A 24,978-nucleotide genomic window follows, 5' to 3' on the forward strand; every position below is an offset into this window, starting at 1 on the left:
GTGAGGCATCCCCACAGCATACTCAGCATGGAGGCAAAGTCATGACTCAAAGCACCACTAGTAAGTTAGTAAACAACTCTGTTCTAATGTAGTCAGAATGCCATTTTAAATCATTTGATGAAAAGTAAATTACATTTTGAGTAATCTCAGGAGAGAATATGAAAATCAATATTAAAATATATTCTCTAACAAGTATCTTTTCACTTATTGTAAATTAATTAATTAATTTTATTTATAGATTTTTTTGAGAGTTTCTTCACAGACATTGTGTATGTGTGTGTGTGTGTGTGTGTGCATGCACACACGCGAGAGTGTGGCTCTACATGCTGTGTATGTAATTACTCTACCACTGGACTACACTCCCAGTTTTTGAAACAGTTTTTAAAAAGCAATGTTGGCTTCACTGGATGGTAAAGAGCATCTCCTATATATCTTACTACCCAAGATTTCTTTGGGCATTATAATGAACTACTGAACCGCTTATTGGATTGGTACTCTGGCTCTTCACTGACTTTGCACCTGAAATTCCTTCTGCTCAGAAAAATCTCAGCTAGGGCAGCAATAGTACTTGGTTCTTTTGTGCAGTGCACAGACCTTATGACAGCCAAGATTCCTACTAATACATTTCATAGGAATATGAGCATTCATAACTTCCCATTGCAGTACCAGTGATATAATAAAATTATCATAACAAAAAACATTCATTAAGTACATATTTTGAGTCAAATGTTTACATGTCACCACTCAGGTTAAACTTTTGAGCTTTTCTGCAAATGTGTACATTCACAGAGATTCTAAGTGACTGTGTATCATGACCAATGCTATACTGAAAATAATGATAAAGTCTAGATTTGAATATATGGTGATTGACTTCAAAAGGTAATCTCTTAACCTCAACCCTAATGTGGTTTCACAAATTTATTAGGAACAGCTCAAGGGTAAGTTTCCGGGTCTTCCGTGTACGTGTACTTCTCTCCTTGTATCACATGTATCCATGTACTTCACTTCTTGTATCATTGTAGCAAAGCAAAAAGATAATCCTCAGACAAAGAAGTCTGAAAATCACTAGAAAGTATTTTGTTGATGAATAATGTTTTAACATTGTTTATGGAATTATTTATGACCCAATTTATTATGGAAATGATTTCAATATCTCTCACTTAAATCAAACCAAATGTGGTGGTATATTAAGCAACCAAACAAGTAAATTGGAGCCATTCATATATTTCAGTAGAGAATCTGGGATGAACAGCATTGGTTCTCTGTAGAATGAATGCCAATCTTAAATCTCTTAATCATGCATGACTATGAGACAGAATACTACTCCTAAAACAACAGATATATTACTACTACTAATAATAGGCTGCCATTAATTGAATATTTTCCATGAACAGGACACATGTAGGTATTTTCTCGAGACCTTAAAAAAATCACATATGGTAGCTTTTAGCCAACCCTTTTGTACATAAGGAAATGATCTGTGATTACTTACTGGTTAGAAAGAAAAGACTAATAAAATTATAAAAGACACTTAGGGAAAATCTGAGATGTATAAAATGAGCCAGCAAGAATAAAGAAAAGGGAGAGAAATGAAGGCTAAAAACATTGCTGGAGGAATTAGAGAAGACGTTATAGAATAAGACTATCTGTTAAAAATATTACCTATGATTTTCCAGCCTACAATGATACCCCTACTGTCTAAACTGAACAAAAACATTTCTGAAAAATATTGCTTGGTAATGTTCCCTCAGTTTCCTCAAGCATAAGCCTCTCCTCCCCAGGACTCCATCATCTACTCTTGGAATGGGTTCAATACAAGACTCCATAGCTGGCACTGAAGGGGACTGAGACAACAGATAGTTTTGAATCCACATGATCCAGGAATGCTCCTTCCAGCCAATGAGAGCATTATGATGAAGTAATATGTACTGCAATAAAATTTCAGTGTAAATTGAAAATCTAAGGAATTCTGGAAGTTAATTGTTATTCTGTATGATTATTGCCTATTTTTAATCAATTACATTCTAATAAAAGTAAGTTTGACGTTAACAAACAGAAAAGGGGGATTCTCTCAGTGGTTACAGATAGAAAGCAGCCTCAACACATCTTGTTGAGGTAGGAGTCTTCATGCATTATTCTCCATATATTTACCAGGCAGGAAATAGACACAGAGAGAGGCTAAGTGACTTGCCCAAGGACTAACAAGGTTTAAATGACATGACAGCAGTTATGTATGATAAATATGAATAATCATATGTACTATGATGTTCAGTAACACACTGTAGAAATTATGAGGGTTGAGAGAAGATTGAATTTGAGTTTGATCTTGAGTATAGGATTTATACTGGCAGAGATAGAATTTCTTAAAAGTAGGGAATAGCACAGCCTAATAGAATGGAGATAAGTTAAAGAATCAGAAGTTCAATCAAATGCAAGTGACTTTTTTTAACATTGAGATTTCTTCTGTTAAATTCTTCCATTAAAGCAATCTATTTCTACTATTTAGCCTGTTGCAAAATCAATTGATTCATTTGAAATGCTAGCACTTAGTGGTTTTTCGGGCAACCTAAACGTCTCAAAGAATGCTAAAGGGATCTCATGGAATCTTTCTTATGGACCTGCAGTTTGTAATAGAGTGCTTCATTAGTGGGAGATTATTTTTATGTTATCTCAAAGGATGGAACAGAGAAACTAACTACTATAATTCTTTTTTATTTTTATGGCATATTTGCTCTTACTATTATATCTGTTGGAATAATTTTTTCCCCTCTAAAATAAAGATGGAAAATATTTGGTTAGTAATTATAGTAGCTTTCACTTTCTACTGAGTGCTTTTTATGTACCAAATATTTTCTTGGGATATTTTAAGTATATTATCTTTTTCTTAAATAGCTCTGTAAAATAAGGCATTATAACTTATTTTACAAAAAAAAAGGAAGCTTAAACTCAGAGAAATTAATTAAATAAGCTTAAGAGTGCATAGCTAGAGAGTGACATAGTCTGGATTTGAACTTATCTTGTCTGACTTAAAAGCTTAGAATGTTTGTAGTTCATTCACTGCTTCTACTTTTAGTGTATAGTTGGCATTATTAAAATATGATTTACAGTTTTAGAATCTATTTTTACAAAGCCCATTGTGTATTATTTTCTAAAAGGACTTTGCTTGGCTTGGTTATAGTCTAAATATCCCCATTTTTCTTAGTAATGCTCTAAATAGGTCTAAATTTTTTATCCTTAAGGTAATGGTTTTTAAATGAAAGAGGTTTTTTTTTTTAATGAAATCCCTGTACAAACAAAATTTTATGTGAATATCTAATAAATAAAATGGAAAAGTGTTTTTTTGTCAGACATGGCCCAATATATTCCCTAAAATTACGCCATTAAATTCTGGGGAACATACTATGAAAATCCTTATACTAACTTCGTGCATTATGTGCCCTTTCATATGAATGAGTAAAATATTATTCAAACTTAGTTGTTTCCACTTTGTACATGGCAATAAGTGGCTAAAATCACCTAAAGCTGTCAGTAGACCACTCTTCAGTTTGTTAGGTGAGAAAAGAGCTAACATTGCAGTAGACATTTTAAGTTGCTAAATAAAAAAGCATATGAGGGTATCAATTTTTAAAACAAATAAAAGTTATTGTCAGATTTTGTTTTTTTTTTAAACAAATTCTACCACATTTAAGTATCCAAAAGTAATTTATTTCTGGGAACTTGGTTCAGTGTTTTCTGCTTTAAAATTTTTGGTCTGGCTTCTTTTATAATAGCAGTTTATATATTTCTGTTTGAAGCCACATTTAGAATTTCTTGCATAGAAAGGTTATTTTACAAATTATCTTAATTCTTGGAGTTTATAATAAATGTTTTTACTATTTCTGTATATGCTCTGAGTTTGGATCACTTAATTTTTGTTGTTATTTGTGTGATATGATAATTAATTATATTATCTGTAAATTAACTCCAAAGTATTTGTACTTAGTTATGAGTAGTATTTTAGGTGTTCAAAAATATTTTTTCCACTGTTTAAATCATTGTAGGTGTGAATGAAAGTTCATTTTTATCAAAACGTCCTTCTGCTTCTGAAGTAAACAGTGTTAATCCAAAAAAGCCTAAGCCCTGTGAGGGTGTTTCTGGAACAAATTCTCCAGCTGAATTCCCTTCACTTAAACCTCCTTCACTGACATCTTCCCAGGCTATGCCATCAAAAGGTAAATATGAAATCTGACATTCTATACTATAAAAATTACTATAGTATTTATACATAAATTTTAGAAATTATTATAAATTTTGAAACTATCAGTGATTATTTAATGTTCAAAAGTGATGAGTTTTGAATCATAAATGTTCTGAATTTATTTTAGGTGCAAACACCTCATCAAATCAATCTAAAAATGGAACACCTTTTTCAAGAGCTTGTCCAAAGTGCAATATTCATTTCAATCTTTTGGATCCTTTGAAAAATCACATGAAGGTAAAACTTTCAGAATTTAATTTTTATAAAGGTTGAAGCCAGGCATGGTGGCACATGATTATATTTGCAACTACTTGGGAAGATGAGGATAGAGGATTACAAGTTCAAGGCCAGTTGGGCAACATAGTGAGACTCCCCCACTCAAAAAGGAATTTTTTGAGATTTATAGTCACTATGGTCTATCTCAATATTTAGATCAGAAATTTTCTCATAATAGAATTTCTATGTAGCTTAGATAAAAATCTGCTTTCATAGTAATTATGTAAGACTGGCATTCCTTAATCATCAGATTTAAGAAATTAAGTTCATATATGTATAATGGATGCTTATTCTTATTTTATTTTAAAAATCAGTATTTTATTGGTCACATTGTTTTTCAAATTTAGAAAACATTTGTTTAATTTTTAATAACTTAGATATTTGTTACCTTATTTTCATAATCATCAACATGTACATGTCACATTACATATGAAAATCTGAGTTTTTACATTTTGATTTTTAATAGTCAGACATAAACTTCAAATGGTGAAGTGTTTCATATGAAATAATTGTTTTAACACACAGTTCAGAGCATAGTTTATATAATTCTCTTGAACTAGTTTGAGCTTTTTATTATTGTAGGAGGCTCTGAAATTCAGATTTTAAGGAATTTTTTAGATTATATAAGAAAAAGAAGGGTTCTGTGGCAAAGAAGTAAGGAAAAATTCTTGCTCACTATTTCAACGGTACACAGCTTTTTTGTCGCATTTTACAAAAAAAGAAAGAAAGAAAAAAGCAAGGAATCCTTTTAAATTTTTAAATACAGGCTCTTTATTAATGTACAGACTATATTTGATCTATACCACTTCCAGCTCTAGTAGTAGTGTAGTGTAGCCTCTAATCACTTCAATTTAGTGCTTAGGTTCTATATGAAACTATTCCCCTGTGAGTATTTTCAATTTCCTCTTCTTTATAATGTTTTGGTGAGACACCTGATGTTTTTTATGTTTTGCATTATAGGTGGAGAGGACAAAAAAAAGACTACATTCAGTCCTCCCCGAAACTGATCAAACTTTAATCTTTTAGTTATTCTTTTGAAATTTTTTTAATTTTTAAATTTATAATTATTAATATGTCCTTATTGTACAAATTAAGAAGTTTCACTGTGATGTTTCAATGCATGTATATATATTGTGCTTTGATCATATCCATCCACTCTCCTACCCTCTCTTGTCCTTCCTTTCTGACCCCTACATTTTGTCCCTTTTCTCTTCCTTAAGAATGTCTTTCCTATTTCCAGGTTATCTTTATGTATTTTGGGCAGTACTGGAGACTTGACTGGACCCAGGGCTTTGTGCATGCTAGGCTCTACCATTGTGCTACATCTTAGCTATTTTTTAAGTTTCCACATATGAGAAAAAAATATAATGCTTGTTCTGTCTCTTAATTATTTTGCTTAATATGGTGTTCTCCAATTTCATCTTTTTTTTTCTGCACATGACGTGATTTCATTTATCTTCATGGCTGCAAAATATATACCGTTTTTCTTAATCCCCCTCATATGTCGATCAGCAACTAGTCTAATTCCATAGCTTGGCTATTGTGAATAGTACTGTAGTAAAAATGGATATGTAGGTATCTCTTGTATGCTGACTTAATTTCCTTTGGATAATAATAATATACCCAGAATTGATAAACTTGAATCATATGATAGTTCCATTTTTAATTTTTAAAAACTATTTTGAGGAACCTTGATACCCATTTTTATAGTGTCTGTTTGTACTGTTATATTCCCACAAGAGTATAAGAGGTTTTTTTCCATGTCTTTGCAAGCATTTTTGGATTTTGTTTTTGATAATAACATTCTAAGGTAAGATAGAATCTCAATGTAGTTTTGATTTGTAGTTCCCTGATGGATGAAGATATTGAATATTTTTTCATGTATTTATGGCCATTTGTATTTCTTTAGAGAAGTGTCTGTGTAGATAATCTGCCCATTCTAAAATTTAGATTACTTTACTTGTTCTTCTGTTGTTAAGTTTTTTGAGTTCTTTATATGTCCTGGATATTAATAATTTGTTAGATGAGTAGTTGAAAAAGTTTTCTCCCATTCTATAGGCTGTCTTTTCATTCTGTTGTTCCCTTGCACTGCAAAAGCATTTTAGTTTAATATCATCCCATTTGTCAGTTCTTGCTTTTGTTCCCTGAGTTATTGAAGTCCTATTCAGGCAATCAACGATTGCTTGTATCAGTATCTTGAAATTTTTCCCCTATGTTTTCTTCTAGTAGTTTCAGAGTTTCAGGTCTTACATTAAAGTCTTTGAACCATCCATCTTGACTTTATTTTTGTTCAGGATGTAAGATAGGGTCTCGTATTTTCAGTCTTTTATAAGTGAATATCCAGTTTTCTATCCAGTTTGAAAAGGTTTCTTTTTTCTGATATGTTTTTGACACCTTTGTCAAGAATCTGTTGGCTCAAGATTGGTGGCTTTATTCTTGTTTTTCTATTCTATTCATAGCCTTCATGTTTGTTTTTACGTCAGTACATATCTTTGTTACTATAGCTGTGTAGTGTATTTTTAAGTCAGGTATTGTGATGGCTCCTACATTGTGCATTCTGCTGAGGATTGCTTTGACTATTCTAGGTCTTTTATGATTCCATACAAATTTTAGGATTTTTTTCATGTTCTATGAATAATGTCATTGATATTTTCTTAGGGATTGCATGGTACATGTAGATCACTTTTGGTGGTATAGCCATTTAATTTATATTCTCCTAATATGAACATGGGAAGCCTTCCCATGTTCCAATAGTTTTTTCTTTTTCCCTCAAGTTCTTTATGTTTATACCTCTTTGGGGTCATTTTTATTATAGAAGTCTTTCACAGTTCTGTTTTTATTTATTCCTAGGTATTTTAGTTTTTGTTTTCTGAGACTACTGTGAATAGGATTGCTTTTTGATTTCTTTCTCAGTGAGTTTGTTATTGGTGTCTAGAAAAGCTACTGATTTTTGTGTGTGCATTTTGTAAAATCTTACAACTCTGCTGAATTTGTCAGTTCTAAGAGTATTTTGGTGGAGTCTAGGATTTTCTGAGTATAGAATTGTGTCTGTAATCAAGGTATACATTGACTTCCTCCTATCCTATCTTTATCCCTTTTATTTCTTTCTGTTGCCTGATTGGCCTGGCTAAGGTTTTAAGTACTACTATATTGAATAAGAGTGGTGGAACATGTATGAAGGCACGAATTGGTGTCAATACACTTTATATATAACCAGAGGTATGAAAAAGTGTACTCTATATGTGTAATATGAATTGTAATGCATTCCACTGTCATATTTATAAAAAATTATAATTGTAATGCATTCCACTGTCATATTCAATTAAAAAAAAGATTGGTGAGAATAGGTATACTTGTCTTATTGCTGAGTTTATTTATTTATTTATTTTAGTGTTTATTTTTTAGTTGTAGCTGAACACAATACCTCTATTTTATTTATTCATTTTTACGTGGTGATGAGGATCAAACCCAGTGCCCCGCATGCACTACGCTAGCGTTCTACTGCTGAGCCACAACTCCAGGTCCTTGTTGCTGAGTTTAGAAGGGACACTTTCAATTTTTTTGTATTCAGTATGATGTTGGCTATGGGTGTGTTATATATATCCTTTATATGTTAAAGTATGATTGTGTTATATATAGTTTATTCAGAGCATTTTATCATGAAGCTTTACTGAATTTTATCAAAGGTTTTTTTCTCTTATCTATGAGATCATGTTTTTTTTAATCCTCTATTAATTTTTGTATTAATGTGCTATATTACATTTATTGAATTGTGTGTGTTAAACCATCCTTGCATCCCTTTCATGAAGCCAACTTGTGGACAAGCTTTTTAATGTGCCATTGAATTTGATTTGTATTTTATTGAGAATTTTGCATTTATTTGCATTTATGTTTATCAAGGATATTAGTCTATAGTTTTCTCTTTTTTTGTTGTGTCATTATCAGGTCTTGGTTGCCGGGTAATTCTTGCTTGGTAAGCTGAGTTTGGAAACATTTTCTTCCTTTTTTTTTTCTAAATAGCTTAAGAAGCATTGCTGTTCTTTAAAAGTCTGGTAAATTTCAGCATTGAATCTGTCTAGGCGTGGGCTTTTCCTTGTTTGGAGACTTTTCTCCTGCTTCAGTCACATTGCTCATTACTGATCTATTTGGATTTTTAAAATATGTGTCCAGAATCTCCTCCATTTTTTCTAGATATTCCATTTTTTTTGGTATGTAGTTTTTCCAGATTTTCCCAAAGGATCTTATGAATGTTGTCTTTTGTAGTATACCTTTTTCATCTCTAGTTTTGTTAATTTGGGTCTTCTCTTTCTTTTGGTTAAATTTGGTAAAAGTTTTTCAATTTCATTTTTCTTTTCAAAGAAACAGCTCTTTGTTTCATTTATTTTTTCTTTTCTTTTTTGGTACCAGGGATTGAACTCATGGTCACTCAACCACTGAGCCGCATCCCTAGCCCTGTTTTGTATTTTCTTTAGAGACAGGGACTCACTGTTGCTGAGGCTGGCTTTGAACTTGTGATGCTCCTGCCTCAGCCTCCCAAGCCACTGGGGTTATAGGTGTGAGCCTCTGCACCTGGCCCCTTAGTTTATTCTTGTTTTTCAAAGACCTTGAGATTTATCTTAGGTTATTATTTGGGATCTGTTCCCCCTACCTCCCTCAATATAGCCATTCATATCTATAAACTTCCCCCAAAGTACTGTTTTAACTGTATCCCACAGGTTCTACTATATTATGTTTTCACTTTTATTTGATTCTTGGAATTTTTAAATTTCCTTCCTGATTTTTTCCATAACCTACTGTTTGTTCACCAGTGTATTTTTAGCCTCAATGTTTTGATATAATTACTGAAGTTTTTCTTGTTACAAATTTCTGCTTTCATTCTATCATGATACAATAAGATACAAGTAATCATTTCAGTTTTTCTGAATTAGTTAATTCTTGCTTTATGGTCAGAAATATGATCTATTGTGTAAAAAGTTTCATGCACTGATGAAAAGAATACACATTTTGCAGCCCTTAGATGTATATGTCTGTTAAGTTATTTGAACTATGGTATAATTCACCCCTGTTGTTTTTCTGGTTGATTTTATTTGGTCTGTATGGTGAAAGTGGGTACTGCATTTACTCATTATTAGGGCCATCTCTCCCTTTGTGTCCTGTGGTGTTTTATAAAATTCGTGCTCTTATGTTTGGTGCATATATGTTTGTAATTGTTAATGTGTCTTGATGAATTATTTCCTTTATCAATATGTAATGACCTCCTTTGTTTTTTCTGTTTTGTCATCTATGAGTATAGCTATTGCTGATTGCTTTTGGATTTGGTTTGCTTACAGTATCATTTTCCATCCTTTCACTTTCAGTTTGTGTATGTTTTTTCCAGTGAGTTCTTTAGGATGTATATTATTTGGTCTTCTTTTTTAATCTAATGAGCTAATCTGCACCTTTTAATTGAAGAATTAAGACCATTTATGTTGAGAATTCTTATTCAAAGGTGTGTGTGCACTTTTTTCTTGTTATTCTGTAATTTTAAAAATTATTTTATTTGTGCCAAAGATTGAACTCAAGGGCATTCAACCACTGAGTCATATCCCAAGCCCTGTTTTGTATTTTATTAGAGACAGAGTCTCACTGAGTTGCTTAGGGTCTTGGTAAGTTGCTAAACCTGACTTTGAACACACAACCCTCCTGTCTCAGGCTGCCCAGGTGCTGGGATTACAGACATGTGCCACCATGCCTGGCTGAAGTTTTTTTTTTTTTTTTTTTTTTTTTTTTTTTTTTTTTTTTTTTTAGAGAGAGAGAGAGAGAGAGAGAGAGAGAGAGAGAGAGAGAGAAAATTTTTAATATTTATTTTTTAGTTTTTGGCAGACACAACATCTTTGTATGTGGTGCTGAGGATCGAACCCGGGCCGCACGCATGCTAGGCGAGCGCACTACCCCTTGAGCCACATCCCCAGCCCAGGCTGAAGTTTTTTCCTAGTTGTTTTGAATGTTCTATTTTGTGTCTTGCTCTTTTATTCATCTTAGAGATTTGATGATTTTATTAATACTGTTTGGTTCTCTCCTTTTTTTTTCTTATTAGCTGTTCTAATCTCGTCTACTGAAATTTATTTTTTCCTGTGTCATTATTTTTGTGTTAGTCTTTCTTCCTCACTTCTGTGTAGAATTCCCTTATGTATATTCTATAATGCTGATTTAGTGGTCAGGAATTCCTTTAATGTATGCTTATCATGAAAGTTCTTTATTTTTCCTTTGATTTGGGAAACTTTGCTGGGTATGGTAATTGAGTTTGACATTTTTTTTTAGGCCTTGAAATACATCATTCCTTGCCCTTCTGGCCTTTTTGAGTTTCTTCTGAGAAATCCACTATTACTGATGTCTTTGTCTTAAAATATGACTTGACCCTTCTTTTTTGCAGCTTTATAAATATTTTTTGTTAGGTACTTTTGGGAGTTTAAATATAATATGTTGTGGGTAAGCTTTTTTTTTCTTTTCTTTTTTCTTTTTGTTATGTCTACTTGGGTTTTTTTGATTTATTTTGTTTTGTTTTGATACGGGGGATTGAACTCAGAGTAACTCAACCACTGAGCCACACCCCCAGCCCAATTTTGTATTTTATTAGAAATAGGGTCTCACTGAGTTGCTTAGTGCCTTGGCAGTTGCTGAGTCTGGCTTTGAACTCATGATCCTCCTATCTCAGCCTCCCAAGTTGCTGGGATTATAGGCAAGCACCATGGCGCTTGGCTACTTGGGGCTCTTTATGTCACTTTGACCTGCATATCCATGTCTTTTCCAGGATTTGGGAAGCTATCTTCTGACATTTCACTGAATAGACTTTCTATGCCTTCAATCTGTATCTCTTCTCCCTCATTCTTTCTGATCATACCTGTGTTTGGTTCTTTAATGGTATCCTAGAGATCTTGTATATTATGTTCATTTTTACTGATTTTTTTAAAAATTAGTTTCTGAATATGATAACTCCTCAACTTTTTCTTTAAGTCTTGTTATTCTTTCTTTTGGTCTATCTAATGTTTTGGTGGGGCTTTCAAGTGAGTTTTTAAAAATCTGACTTATTGAGCTTTGTATTTCCAAGAATTATGGTTGGTTCTGTTTCAAAATCCCTGTCTATCAAATTTCTCATTCATATCCTGCATTGGTCTCCTTAATTCATTCAGCTCTTATATCCTCTTGAAATTCATTGAACTGTTTTTTAAAAAAAATATTCTTTTAATTTCTCTGTCAAGTAGTTGATCTACTTTTATATCTTTGGATTAGAGATTTATTAGAGATTTATAAACCTCAGGAGCTATTCTACTGCCTTGTGCTTTCACATTTCTTGTGTTTGTATGTTGAGATTTGCTCATCTGCTGGGATGGATATCTTTCACTCTTTTCCACTATTTCTTGGTGAGCCCTGGGTTACTGGGTTTCTATTTAGTATTGAATTTAATTCAATTTGTACTTCCTTGTGTACTTTCCTGTGGCTTCTTTGGCTGTGGTTAAAGATTTTTACACAATATATAATATGTCAGAGCCTAAGTGATTTATTTTCTTTATAGGACTTGCAAGAGGGTAGTCTGTCTGGTATTTCAGGCAATTTTGCTATAGACAGCAATAGATATAGAGTGTACCCTCTGTGATTACTCCTATAGTGGGAATCGAAGCCCCTATCAGGTATGTGTTGGGGGTTTCCCTGGGCTTTGTGGATCTTGGCTGTTAACTTGGAAGCAGTTCTGCTACTGGCTGTTCCAATTGTGGTGTTGTCCTGGAGCCTTTATCTTTTGTTTAGACATTCAGGGTATCTCTAGTTGTTTCATGGGGAGAAACAATGGCCAGTTACAGCTCCCTCCACTGTCACACTCACCTCCAACCCTATCAGCAATATGCTGTCTGATAGGGTATGGGAATGACAGATATTGAGGCCCCATATATAGGCACCATATGTATGGTGCCTATAACAGTTATGCTATTTCTTCTGTTCTTGTTATAGTAGTGAGGGTTCCCAAGAGGGACTTCAGATTCACCCATCTTGCCATGCTTGCTTGGAGACAGGTTATAGTCTGTGGGCTTTTATTCCTCCTATTCTCTAAGTTGAAGTATCTGCCAAGGTTTAAGTGTGGCCCAAGCAAGGCATAATTCCCCTCAGCTGGGTTGGGAGTGTAGCTCAGTGGCAGAGCACCCAGCTGATGTGTTCAACACAATCAGACTCAATCTCAATCACTGAAAAAAAAGAAGAGGAACAAAGAAGAAAGAAAAAAATGAGATAGATAAATAAAGTAAAATCCAAAAACTAAAAACAGTAATACCAAAACAAATGAAAAGAATGAAAAAAAATAATATTAAATAACAAACAGTTAAAATAATAAAAATAGAATTAATCAAAGGGATAAAATATAGTTGGAGAAAAGTAAAATAGAAAAGGGAGAAGGGAAGAGAAGAAAAATGTTTCATATTAAAAAGAGGAGAAAAATACAGGCATGGTGGCACATGCCTGTAATACCAGTGACTTGGGAGGCAGAGGTAGGAGGACCTAGAGTTCAAAGCCAGCTTCAGCAATTTAGCAAGGCACTAAGTAACTCAGTAAGACCTTGTCTCTAAATAAAACACAAACAAGGGCTGGGAATGTGGCCAAGGGGTCGAGTGTCCCCGAGTTCAGTCCCCAATATCAAAAAAATAAGAGGGAAAAAGGGAAATAACCACAAAACAGCACATAAAAATAATAACAACAACAAAAACTTAAGCCAGGTGTGGTGGTATATGCCTGTAATTCCAGTTATTCAGGAAGTTGAGGCAGGAGGATCACAGGTTCATAGCCAGTATTGAAGAGAAATGAAAAGGGCTGGGTATGTAGTGCAGTTTTGAAAGTACCCCTGAGTTTAAAAAAAAAAGTAAAACTATGAATAAAAAAAAATGAATATTTTCTTTTCCCTCAGGTCCCCAAGTGAGCAGGAAGGATAGAAACTCTTTGACTGTGCTGATCAGAGAATTTCTTTGTCTTTAGTCTGTGTGCTGCTTGGACAGAGAAAAGACTGGGGCTTACTCCTTTCTTTTGTGGTACTAGTCAGTTGACTGATGGTAGTAATTTGTGGCTTGATTCAGTTGAAATACCTCTCAGCTGCTTTGTACACCAGAATGAGCTAGTGTGGAATGCAGAGTTCCCTAGAAACAAATTCTCTCTGGAGCTATTTGTGTTATGCACTTCTAGAGCAGAGATGATGCTGACATCATGGCATGTCAGAATGTGGAACTCCCCAAATCTTCTCTTCAAAGCTTAGCACTTGGAGGGTAGAGCTAATACTAGCTCTGTGGAGTATCCCTGTATGGCCCCCCAAGGATGGAGAGAGGATATAGAGTCTCAAAGATCTGTGGTGGAAGGGATGGTGGTGAGTTCTGCATAATCCACAGTCCATGGTTCTGGTGTTTCCAGTCCTGGCTACATGTGACTGCTTATTCCCCAGACTCTGAGAGCTGCGTCTGGCAAACTGCCAGGTCTAATGAGAAGCATCTTCTGTTACTGCATATGCTGATTGCTAAAGCAGTAAGTAACCTCAGACAATAGGACCTTTTCTAAGATGGCTCCAAATTATAAAACTGAGAATATGCAAAGAAGTACAGGGGTCTTCTACAGAGCCAATTCAACATGCAAACTGTACTGTTGTTTGCTTAGCCTATATTTCTGCAGGAGGCTGAATCCTATGCCAGTCATGTTTGTTGGGACTCTGTTTCTTCTCTACCTCTGGGGCATACTTCCCTGGGATTGGCACTGGTGCATTTTGTTTCATTCTGTCTTCCACAGTCCATTTTATTTGGGCTTCTCCAAATCTCTATCCACAGTTGAAACCTGGTATTTTCTCATAGTCATTCATCTCAGTGAGCAACTATGTTACAGTTATTTTAATTTGGTTTCAAGGAGATGCAGGCAAGTGTATAATGCCTCTAATCTACCATTTTTGGAAGATCTCTTGCTACTATGTTCTCTTAGTCACATTTATTTATTTATTTATTTATTTATTTATTTATTTATTTATTTTTACTAGGTGACAAAGTCACATTATTAAAAATTAAAAATAGGAAGGTGTGTATGGGAAGAATCTTTACCTCAGACTCTTATGCCCTGGTTGCCAGTTTTATATCCTTCCTGATTTTCTTTCCACATATAGAAGTAGACATGAATGTTCTTATTTCCCCTCTATTTTGCATACAGTCTGTATACAAAATAGAATCAATTCAACATGCAAAACATACACACTTCTGGGCCTGGAGAGATTGGCAACTTTCTTCCAAGTGTGACTTTCACATGTTATAGCATTATTTGTGATTACTTGTACTGGAAATAACCAAAATATTAAAAGATTTATGTAATGGAACACTGTAACATTTTATGAAAGGAGAGTATCTCTATAATAGATAAACTGGGACAATGTGTAAGAAATACTATTTAACTAAATTGAATGCAATTGAATAATATATGTGTTTATAATAATGAAGTCTCAAAGCATAGTCACAAATCTAGGAAGGACATGTTTAAAACTGGAGAGTTTCAGGGACAGAAAGAAAAATACTACTTGATCTCACTCAGTGGGCAGTTTTAAAAAGTTGATCTCATAGAAATCAAATAGACTAGAGGTCATCAGAGATGGGGACAAGTAGAGGGGGAAGGGAATAGAAATTGGTTGGTCACCAGGTACAGTGTTATAGTTTGATAGGCACAGCAAATTCTTATGTTCTATGGCATAATAGGGTGAGTATAATTAACAGTAATGCATTCTATATCTCATATTAGAAGAGGATTTTGATTGTGTTCACACAATTGCATCATAAAAATGTAAAAATCACATTGTTTCAAAAATGTATAAATATAATGTGTTGATCATAAAAATTAAAAAATAGAAAACTCGGGACTTTTTTTACATTTTAGCTTTTATATTTTTATATTTCAGTTAAAATTTAATATAATTTCCATAAAATAAAGTAATTTTTAGATCAATAATTTAAAAAAACTTAAATAGAAGTTTTTGATAAATCAAAGTTCATTATATCACAGTTAATGTTTTTTTCCCAATGGAAAAATATTAAAATATCCTATAATAATTTATTTGATTCCATGTGTCAAACATAAAACTAAGCTTTAAATAAATACCTTATTTCATTTATTCTTTAGGAATTTCTTAAAGTTAGACATTTTTCTCATTGTATCATTAGTTAATTGGTATTCTAACCATACCTCTTATAGTAAAGCCCAAGTGCTGATGAATACTTTTTTTTCTTTAGCAAAAATGTCTGTAGGTTGTTTTCTTTACTATTAGGTAGAAATTTGAAAATACATGTATGATATAGTAAGATATACTATAGATAGTGAGGTACACTAAAAATAATAAGTAAATTATTTGCTTGTCATATAAACTTTTCCAGAGTATTCATTATAATTTTAGTCTTTATTTACATTAATTTTGACTGGTACATAAAGCATAAAATTTTACATATTAATGGGGTACAATGCTTTGATATGTGTCCATTGTTTAATGTTTTACTCTGCAAACACTTATCAATTCTTTATGGTGAAAACTTTAAATTTTCTGGCTTTTTTTTAAAAAAAAATTAGCTGTAGGTGGACACAATGTCTTTATTTTTATTCATTTATTTTTATGTGGTGCTGAGGATTGAACCCAGTGCCTCACTCGCACCAGGTGAGCACTGTACCACTGATCCATAATCCCCACTCCCTTTTTCTGGCTTTTTAAAAGTGTACAGTGCATTATTATTATCTATAGACACCCTACTATGTAATAATAGCATACCAGAACTTGTATTCCTATCTAACTGTAGTTTAGTATCCACTGATAAAACTTTTTACATATCCTTATCTTCACTTATTCTGTCCTAGATATATAATCACATCTCAATCCATATCTTTCATTACTTAGCTGATATTTGTGAAACAGAAGAATCTAGCTTTCATAACTGTATCATGAATGTATCCTTAACATTTTAAAATGTTCAAAAAGTGTTTTGTTTTTGATTCTAGTGTTCAGTGTTTGTTGTTGTTTGTTTTTTGTTACTTTTTGTTTTGGTACTGGGAATTGATCTCAGGGGCTCTTTACCACTGAACTACATTCCAGTTCTTTTTTTTTTGTTGTTGTTTTTTTGCAACAAGGTCTCACTAAATTGCAGAGGGTCTCATCTAGAAAGTAATAAGTTTCTTTTTCTTTTTCTTTTTTTTTTGATACTGGGGATTTAGGGGCACTTTACCTCTGAGCTACATCCCAGTCTATCTATCTATCTATCTATCTATCTATCTATCTATCTATCTATCTATATTAGACGAATATTTTTAAGATTAATAATTTTATAGTGACATAACTTACTATGGAAAGTTTGAGTCAGTCTTCTCTAGTGTACAGTGTATTCTTTTGACTTTATATTTGTGTCTTCCTTTGTTTTAGCACAGTTTTCCTGAATTATATTTTAAAATATTTATTCCATACAGTTGTATGTCCAAAATGAATTTTTCTTTGCATGCTATATCTGTCACTTTCTCTCTAATCTTAATCTCTCTTTTTTTAAACCTTGCTTTTCTCATTACTGGCCTCTCTTTCCCTTTTTTTATTTTGCAGTATCTGTTTACTACTATCCTTGTTTCTAATTTATCTTAACTCTCTGTTATTCATTTTTCCCTGTCCTTTTTCCCTTGATGTGCTACTTCTTTATCTCTCTCTGGGGGTGAGGTGGGATTCTAAAGCAAGTTTATTTCTGTAGAAAGGGCATGTTTTATGTTTGTGCACAGGGAAGAGGAAGAGGAAACCTAGGTATTCAGCCTCTTTTTTTCCCCTTCTCAGAACCCAGTGTCTAAGTTTTCAGCAACATCATGCAGTGCTTTAGCAATCTTACTGGGACCAGAGATGTTAGGATCATGAAGTGTCAGACTGGTCAACAATTGTTTAAAGTCATCCAGGCTTCATGGTAGAGATGACAGATTTCCAGGTCTAAGAGATGACCTGTTGTTGGTGAGGGATCCTGATTGAAGTTGAGCAAGAGACCAGTCTTGTGCTGGGGCAGCCACAGAAAGACCTGGTGCAGTGTTATATTCTTTGTTAATTGTGTGGCTGCTTTACCCCACACCTGGGCCTGGAGCTCCAAACGTTGCCCCAACAGGCTTTGGTTGGTCACTGAATGACAGAAAACTTCTTGGTTGTGTGAGACTGTTCAGAGGTCACTTACATCAATGGCCTCAGGGGGTAGGATGGAGAAGAAGGTACCCTCAAACAGTGGATAGTTTCTTGTGGGCTCCATGGGCCTGGGACTAGAGTATAGGCTCTAGAGAGATTTAAAAGCAACCCACATGGGGACACATCACCTCAGCTTTGCTGTCTCTTCTTACATCTGCTCAAGGATAACATTTTCCTGATGTTTTGTTAGAATTGTATATATTCCTTTTATTAGCCTCCTTTTATCTGAAAGTATTTTTGTTTAGATGAGAGCCTAGATTTCTAGTATAGTCTCACAGCCTGCTAGTTGGGTTATATAATTCTTTGCTTGGCAGAAGACTTCCTGAAAATGCAGTGTGTGTGTCTGCTTCTTTCTATAGCACTGCCTTTTCAGCTTTCCTTTTCCAAAGTAGGTCTGGGTTACTTCTTCTGCCATGCTCTTGACCAGGTTCTATATCTGCGTTTGCCTGCCTGCCTATCTATCTATCTATCATCTATCTATCTATCTATCTATCTATCTATCTATCTATCTATCTATCTATCTATCTATCATCTATCTATCTATCCTTGCACTTCAGGATATGCCTATCATGTCACCTCTTTCAGGATATATATTTAAATTGTCATATTTCTGTTTTTCTGTTGTTGTTGCTGGTGGTGGTGTTTTTTGTATGTTTGTTTGTTTGTTTTCTTTTATGGTGCTGTGGATCAAACTTAGGTCTTTGCATATGCTAGGCAAGTGCAGTACCACTGAGCTATATTCCCAGCTCCCTTTACTGACACTTTCTAAGATCTTTTGGATTCTTTTGTCTTTGATCTCCTTCTGACTACATGCTTTATTTCTTGGATGCTTTGGGTAGTGCTTTTGTATATTGTGGCCTCTGGATTTTCTCTGGATCTAAGTTTCAGTGAAAATCGGGTTTGTGGAATTTGGTTGTTGTGGCTTTTGGATGAATTCCTATAAGTGGGGAAATGTTGACTTATGTAGGATGTTTGTATGAGAAGTTCTATTTTACTATTTAAAAATTGCATTCCATATTCTTTGCTCTGAAAATTCTACCTAAATTTTTAGGGCACTAACAAAGCTATGGAAGATGACCTATGTATTGGGAAACGTAAAGATGAGAATAGCATTAAAGACATTTAATATTTGTAGACTAGCCAGCCCAGGAAAATAAAGGCTGTGTGAAGGGTTGTAGTAAAGGGTGAGAACTAAAAGGGTTCGGGAGCTGAACAAAAGATAACCAGTTGATTTTGGACCATAGTTCACTGTCATTAGTGCTCATTTCTTAAGTTTCTTTCTTGCCTGTCTTTTTTTTTCCTCCTGTAGGCTATTTTGCTCCTTCCCTTCTCCCTCATTCACTATAGCCATTGTCCACATTTGGTTGTCAGCAGTTTATTATTCAGCTGTTTTTCATAGGGATCTTAAATATTGCTTAAAAATAAGTTATTGTGAGGGCTGGGGTTGTGGCTCACTGTAGAGCACTCATATATCACGTGTGAAGCGCTGGGTTCGATCCTTAGCACCACATAAAAATAAATAAAATAAAGGTATAGTTTCCAACTACAATTAAAAAACAATTTTTTAAAGTTACTATGAACAAGATTTGTATGTTAATTTTTAAAAATCTGATCCTGTCTTTTCTGTAAAAGAAAAAAAAAGAACAGCAAGTAATTGATTATATGTTATATATATATATTGTAATTTATTACTCTAGATCAACTTTAATTTCAAATTAGACATTTCTGGAGAATATAAACCTTGCAACATACTCTCTCATAAAGTATTTTGTAGATTTTAGAAAATAATCAGGTGCTAAATATGACTCAGAATAACTTCTACTAAAAGCCAGATCTTGTGTTTAGGACACAAAATAATCTGCATTTCTTATTAGGAAGACTTTTCTCTATTATTTATTTTTGTGCATTATAACTTCTCATTGTTTGAGATCTTCCTCCAAGGAATCCTTCAAATAAGTGAAGAGTTTTGTTTGTCAAAATGGTGCCAGTGATACATATTAGTAGTAGTAAGAAGATACACATTTTGAGTAATTTTTCTAATAATGCTAGTTGTTTTATTCCCTACCATGTTTTTCTTCATTTATCCTTAAAGTAGAAAGTAGCATTTTTTTTAAAAGAAGGAACTTAGTCTTGTAAAACTCCTTAGAAATAGTCTGAATTTCCTAAGTTTGAGCTCTCAGATATTATGTGATATTGCAAGAAGAATATAGGAACATAAATAGCAAAACCTTTCTTACCTCCCTTTTTATGTTGTATTTCTATTTCAATTATAATTTATTCTGAATGGAAGACTACAGAGATTCATGTTGTATTAGAGAAGTAATCTATTTGTCCTAATTTTGCATATGGGTGAAACCTCAACTCCTTAACATAGGTTAGTTATACCACTTATTTGTGGCCCATTTTACTTAGTATTTTTTTTGTGTCTATTTTAGATTTTTTGTGTATGTGTGTGTGTTATTTCTTTTCAAATTTATAAATTGATAAGTAAAACAAAATAAGTAAAATAAGTAAAATGCAACCTTGAAAGAAATGTTGTAAGTCTGTCTTGGACCAGAAAGGCCCACTGTCCCTTGTAATACAGAGTGTTCCAAATGTTGTCTAACATTTTACATGTGGTAGAAGTGGATGTTGTTATCTTAGAAATGAAATAGGTGTATTAAGAGTTTAAAATTTTCTTATGTTGATGCCAGTTTAACACATAACACATATAGAAAACACTTAAGTTGTAAAAGAATTAACGCTTGTTAAAAAATATAACTTCTAGGGCTGGGGCTCTAGCTCAGTGGCAGATCTCTTGTGTAGCATGTATGAGGCACTTGGTTCAATCCTTAGCACCACATAGAAATAAACATAAAATAAAGGCATGCTGTCCATCTACAACTATCAAAAAATAGATAATATATTAACTTCTAGGCCCTACCTCTGGACATTGTAGCTTAGTTGTTCTAAAGTGAGTCCCAGGAATTAGCATTTTAACAAATATTATAATGCACATCTTCCTGAGCTTTCCCTTTAAGTAAAAATATACAACTGAATGTTATGTGCAATAAATAAATAAAAGATAGAATTAGTTCTATCTTGTTGAAAAAGAAAAAGAAAAGCTCATATATGAAAAAATTCCATATTAAAATCATTTTATGTGACATTGTGATTTTACTCCTGATGAGGTAAGTTTCCTCTTCAGATATTTAGCATTCTAGGTTTTAAGATGTAAAAACACTTCTCTTTTATACCTAATGTAAAAAAGTGGATTTTTTTCTTTCTTTTTTTTTTTTTTTTAAGAAGGAAGATTAGTCTTATATATCTTTGTGTTCCATACCTTTTCTAGTACCTGGAGTCTAAGAAATAGCAGGTTAGTTGGGTCAAAGTCTAGTTCCATTAAGGTTTTACATTTTTTGTGTGTGTTACTTGATAATTAAAAATATACATCAAGGCATATGAAATATTTCTTTCTGTACTCTCGAAATAGATGTGAAATGAATAATTTTGGACCAAGCAACAAATTATTATTAAATAGTTACACCTGAACAGATAAATTGCAAAGGAATGGTTATTACATCTATAGCCAAGTCCTGTTTAAGGGTTTTCATTTCTTTTTGAAAATTTTTTTTTGTTTATTAAGACAATAAGTGTTTGTCATTTGAGTTTTTTAGAATATGTTTGTGCACCACAAATTTTTGGTGACTATTTTTCCAGATGTATTACCAAGCAGAGTTTTACATAGCCTGACCTTACTTGTAACCACAGAATAATTTTGCTTTTTTTTTTAAAATAAGGCTTCTAATTTTTTCTCTTTCAGTATTGTTGTCCAGAAATGATAAATAACTTTTTGGGACTGGCTAAAACAGAATTTTCAAATACAGCAAATACAAATAAGACTATTGATTCAGAGAAAGGAAAATTGATCATGTTAGTTAATGACTTTTATTATGGAAAACATGAAAGAGATGCCCAGGAAGAACAGAAGACTCACACAACCTTTAAATGCTTCAGTTGCTTGAAAATTCTAAAAAATAATATTAGGTATGTAAATATTTATTTTTATTTCTATTTGAAAATTGATATCCTACAAATATAAATGTTGTATCTTTAGGTTACATTTTCTATGCTATTCTAGATAAACAATTCTAATACTTTCTACTGTAGACAAAGGCAGACTTTTTGTTTGTTTGTTTGTTGTTGAAAAGCTTGTGTCATTTCTTGTATTTTAGAATTTGACACCAGGATCTACTTATTTGTATTTCTTTCACATTTCTTAAGATGTACAAAGTTTATTTTAACTTAAAATAAAAAAATAAGTTCATTTGTTTTAGCAGTGAATCTTTAGGTAGTTTACATTTTATTTTTCTTCAGTAATAGGAGAAAGCACTTCAAAAGTGTCCAGTTTTGAACTTCTTTATGCTAATCTTAATGCTCAAAGCTTTCAATTCATATTAAGAACATTTACCTAGTGGGAAAAGTGATCTATTTTGGGGGATGGGGTTACTAGGGATTGAATTCAGGGACACTCAACCACTGAGCCACATCCCCAGCCCTATTTTGTATTTTATTTAGAGATAGTGTCTCACTGTGTTGCTTAACACCTCACTTTTGCTGAGCCTGGCTCTGAACTCGAGATCCTCCTGCTTCAGCCTCCCAAGCCCCTGGGATGATAGGCATGTGCCACCAAGCCCAGCCAAAAGCAATGTGTTTTAAAGATATACCATTTCTAGGAGATGTGTCTGCTTTGATTTTATAATTTGACACATTTAACAATTAGAGATTTCATTCACAATGAATTTTTTAAGAGGTGTACACAAATGTTTTAAATTTTAGAAACTTACTTTGGAATTTTTGCGTTACATGACATACTATAAAGATATCTTATGTAAGTGAGTAACAAGAACAAAATAACAAGATATAATGAATGGTATTTTTCATTGATTATATGGCATGACATTTATAGTATATAAGGTACTTTCTATCATTTCATTATAAAAATTTTCAAATACTCATCAAAAATTTAAGTCTTATTGGACACTTCTACACTTACAACTTTTATTTTATTCTTAATATTTTACTGTACTTGCTTTATCATATTTTTCTTCCTTCGGACTATCTGACTTTTAAATTAATTTCAAAGTAAGTTGCAGATATCAGTGTACTTAGACAAGATATGTGTGTGTTTGTGTGTACAAACATACATATATATGTGTATATTCCATTCACTCCTTATGACTATCACTAGTAGCATTTTTAAGCATGTACTTTCACGTCTGGGCCCAGCATTTATTTGTTTTCTTGTCTTCTATTATATGCTCCTATAATAATCATTAATGGTTGCTTTATGGTAGAACTTTTTCAAAGTTCTTTCCCATATCTTATATCATATGAATTTTCTCATTGTTTTACCTCCTCTGTGACACTGTTAACTGCCATCAAGAGGTAGTGATCCCCATTCTTTAACAAAGGGGAAGTTGTGCTTTGACATATAACACTGAAACAGTACTATAATAGAACTCTACCACCTATTTACATATTTTTACCATTTTAATAGTAAAATATGTCAGAAATCATGTTAATAGATGCAATGAGGGCTGGGGTTGTGGCTCAGTGGTAGAGCGCTTGCCTAGCACCTGTGAGGCCCTGGGTTCTGTCCTCAGCACCACAAAAAAATAAATAAATAAATAAAATGTACTGTGTCCAACTACAACTAAAAAATATATATTTAAAAAATAGATGCAATGATAAGCATAGAAGTGTGATTCACTGATTTAAGCTCCTTGTTCAAAGTAAATATGACACATATCATATTACAAATTATTTGAGCAACAAGGTTTTTTTTGCTTTTAAGATTAGCCATTTCAAATTCATATCAAACATGAAAATGGGAAATTCCTTTTTTCAGGAATTATTTCAGGAGACATAGGTCTATATTATCAGAATATTTAGAAATTTTCAGCATGCTCCATTTGATAACATCCAGTGATTAAGCATTTAAAATATATTGGTTATCTGATAAATGTAACCTTAAAGTAAAGTACTTCATAACCAAATTAAGTGTATTATATAACATTGCTTTTAATTTTTCCAGTAAAGCTGGGAAGGCAAATTATTTTTCAAGGATGGTAAGAAACGTACAGCTCAATATTTCTACAACTCTGTTCTGTTATTATCATACTGTGATATTAGTATTTTACCCCTTACTTATCAATGAAAACAGGTATATTTTATTCTGTGAACATGATTCCAAGAAATTTGCCCTTTTAGTTTCTCCCATTTCCAACTGTTCATTTGAAAAATATGAACTCCAGATTGGGCTTATTTAATAATTGAGAAAAATAACTAGCTGATTAATGGATTCTTTATATAAATATACTTAAGTGCTTATGATTTTGAGCTAAAAGATATTGGCTTTTCATATGTAAATACTTAACCAAGACTAGGACTTTTTTGGTAGGTGTTGTAGAGCTTGTGTTAAAACCAAAGAAGAAAGATATTTTAAGGTGTATCATAACTTGCTGTAAAGAGTAGTGTGGTAGAGGTGTAAAAAAAGAGATATATGTTATAACCTTCTTGATGATAGTTATCCAGATTGATCACATTATCATCAATGTTAATAGTTGCAAGATTATTTCTTATAGGGCTTTAAAATGAGTAATTGTAAACAGCTGACCAGTCCAAAAATTGTTGTTTTGATTGAATAACTTTTATTTTCAAATTCAGCAAAAAGCTTCAGTAAGCTCTTCTAAATAAGTATTCTCATTTATACTACACTCTCTGCTGTTGAAGGTCATAGTTCCTTTTCATAAGGAGCCTTTTAGGGAAGCTGAAATAGCAGAATGTAAAACTGAAAAATGGACCTTTTTTATAAAGGGCACAGTCTGCAAGTTAAAATAAACAGTATGTGCTAACAGTAAGCCAGTATCATTTAAAAAAAAGTTCTTGTAATTGTAGGCATTAAAATTGCTATTACATGCATTTAGAAACCAAGACACAAGTAAAAATACCAGTAATTTGTCTTTCAAGCAGCTGGAATCTATTATATGTCTTCACAGTCTTAAAAGATTTCTCTCATGACTCTGGCTGCTTTTGGTGGTAGGGTTTTCTTTCTTTCAGTGTTTTATTTTAAACTAAAAATAGTATTTAAGGTGTAAAAAATAAGCCTGCTCTTTTACCTTAAATTTTAAAAAATAATCTGAAGTAATGATTGAGTTAGAAAATGAGTGATATTTTGATTATTTTGAAATAAATTTGAAAAAAA

At 32.8% G+C, this 24,978-nt stretch overlaps 2 pseudogenes; one reads left to right on the forward strand and one right to left on the reverse strand.

Moving 5' to 3' along the window:
• Positions 1 to 391: 391 nt before the first annotated feature.
• The window catches only part of LOC143389170 (zinc finger protein 280D-like), a 75,161-nt pseudogene continuing 50,574 nt past the window's right edge, over positions 392 to 24,978 (forward strand).
• LOC143387241 (ran guanine nucleotide release factor pseudogene) lies at positions 17,339 to 17,796 on the reverse strand (annotated as a pseudogene).

The sequence above is a fragment of the Callospermophilus lateralis genome, unplaced genomic scaffold (genome assembly GCF_048772815.1).
Source record: "Callospermophilus lateralis isolate mCalLat2 unplaced genomic scaffold, mCalLat2.hap1 Scaffold_250, whole genome shotgun sequence".
In the NCBI taxonomy this organism is placed as follows: Eukaryota; Metazoa; Chordata; class Mammalia; order Rodentia; family Sciuridae; genus Callospermophilus; species Callospermophilus lateralis.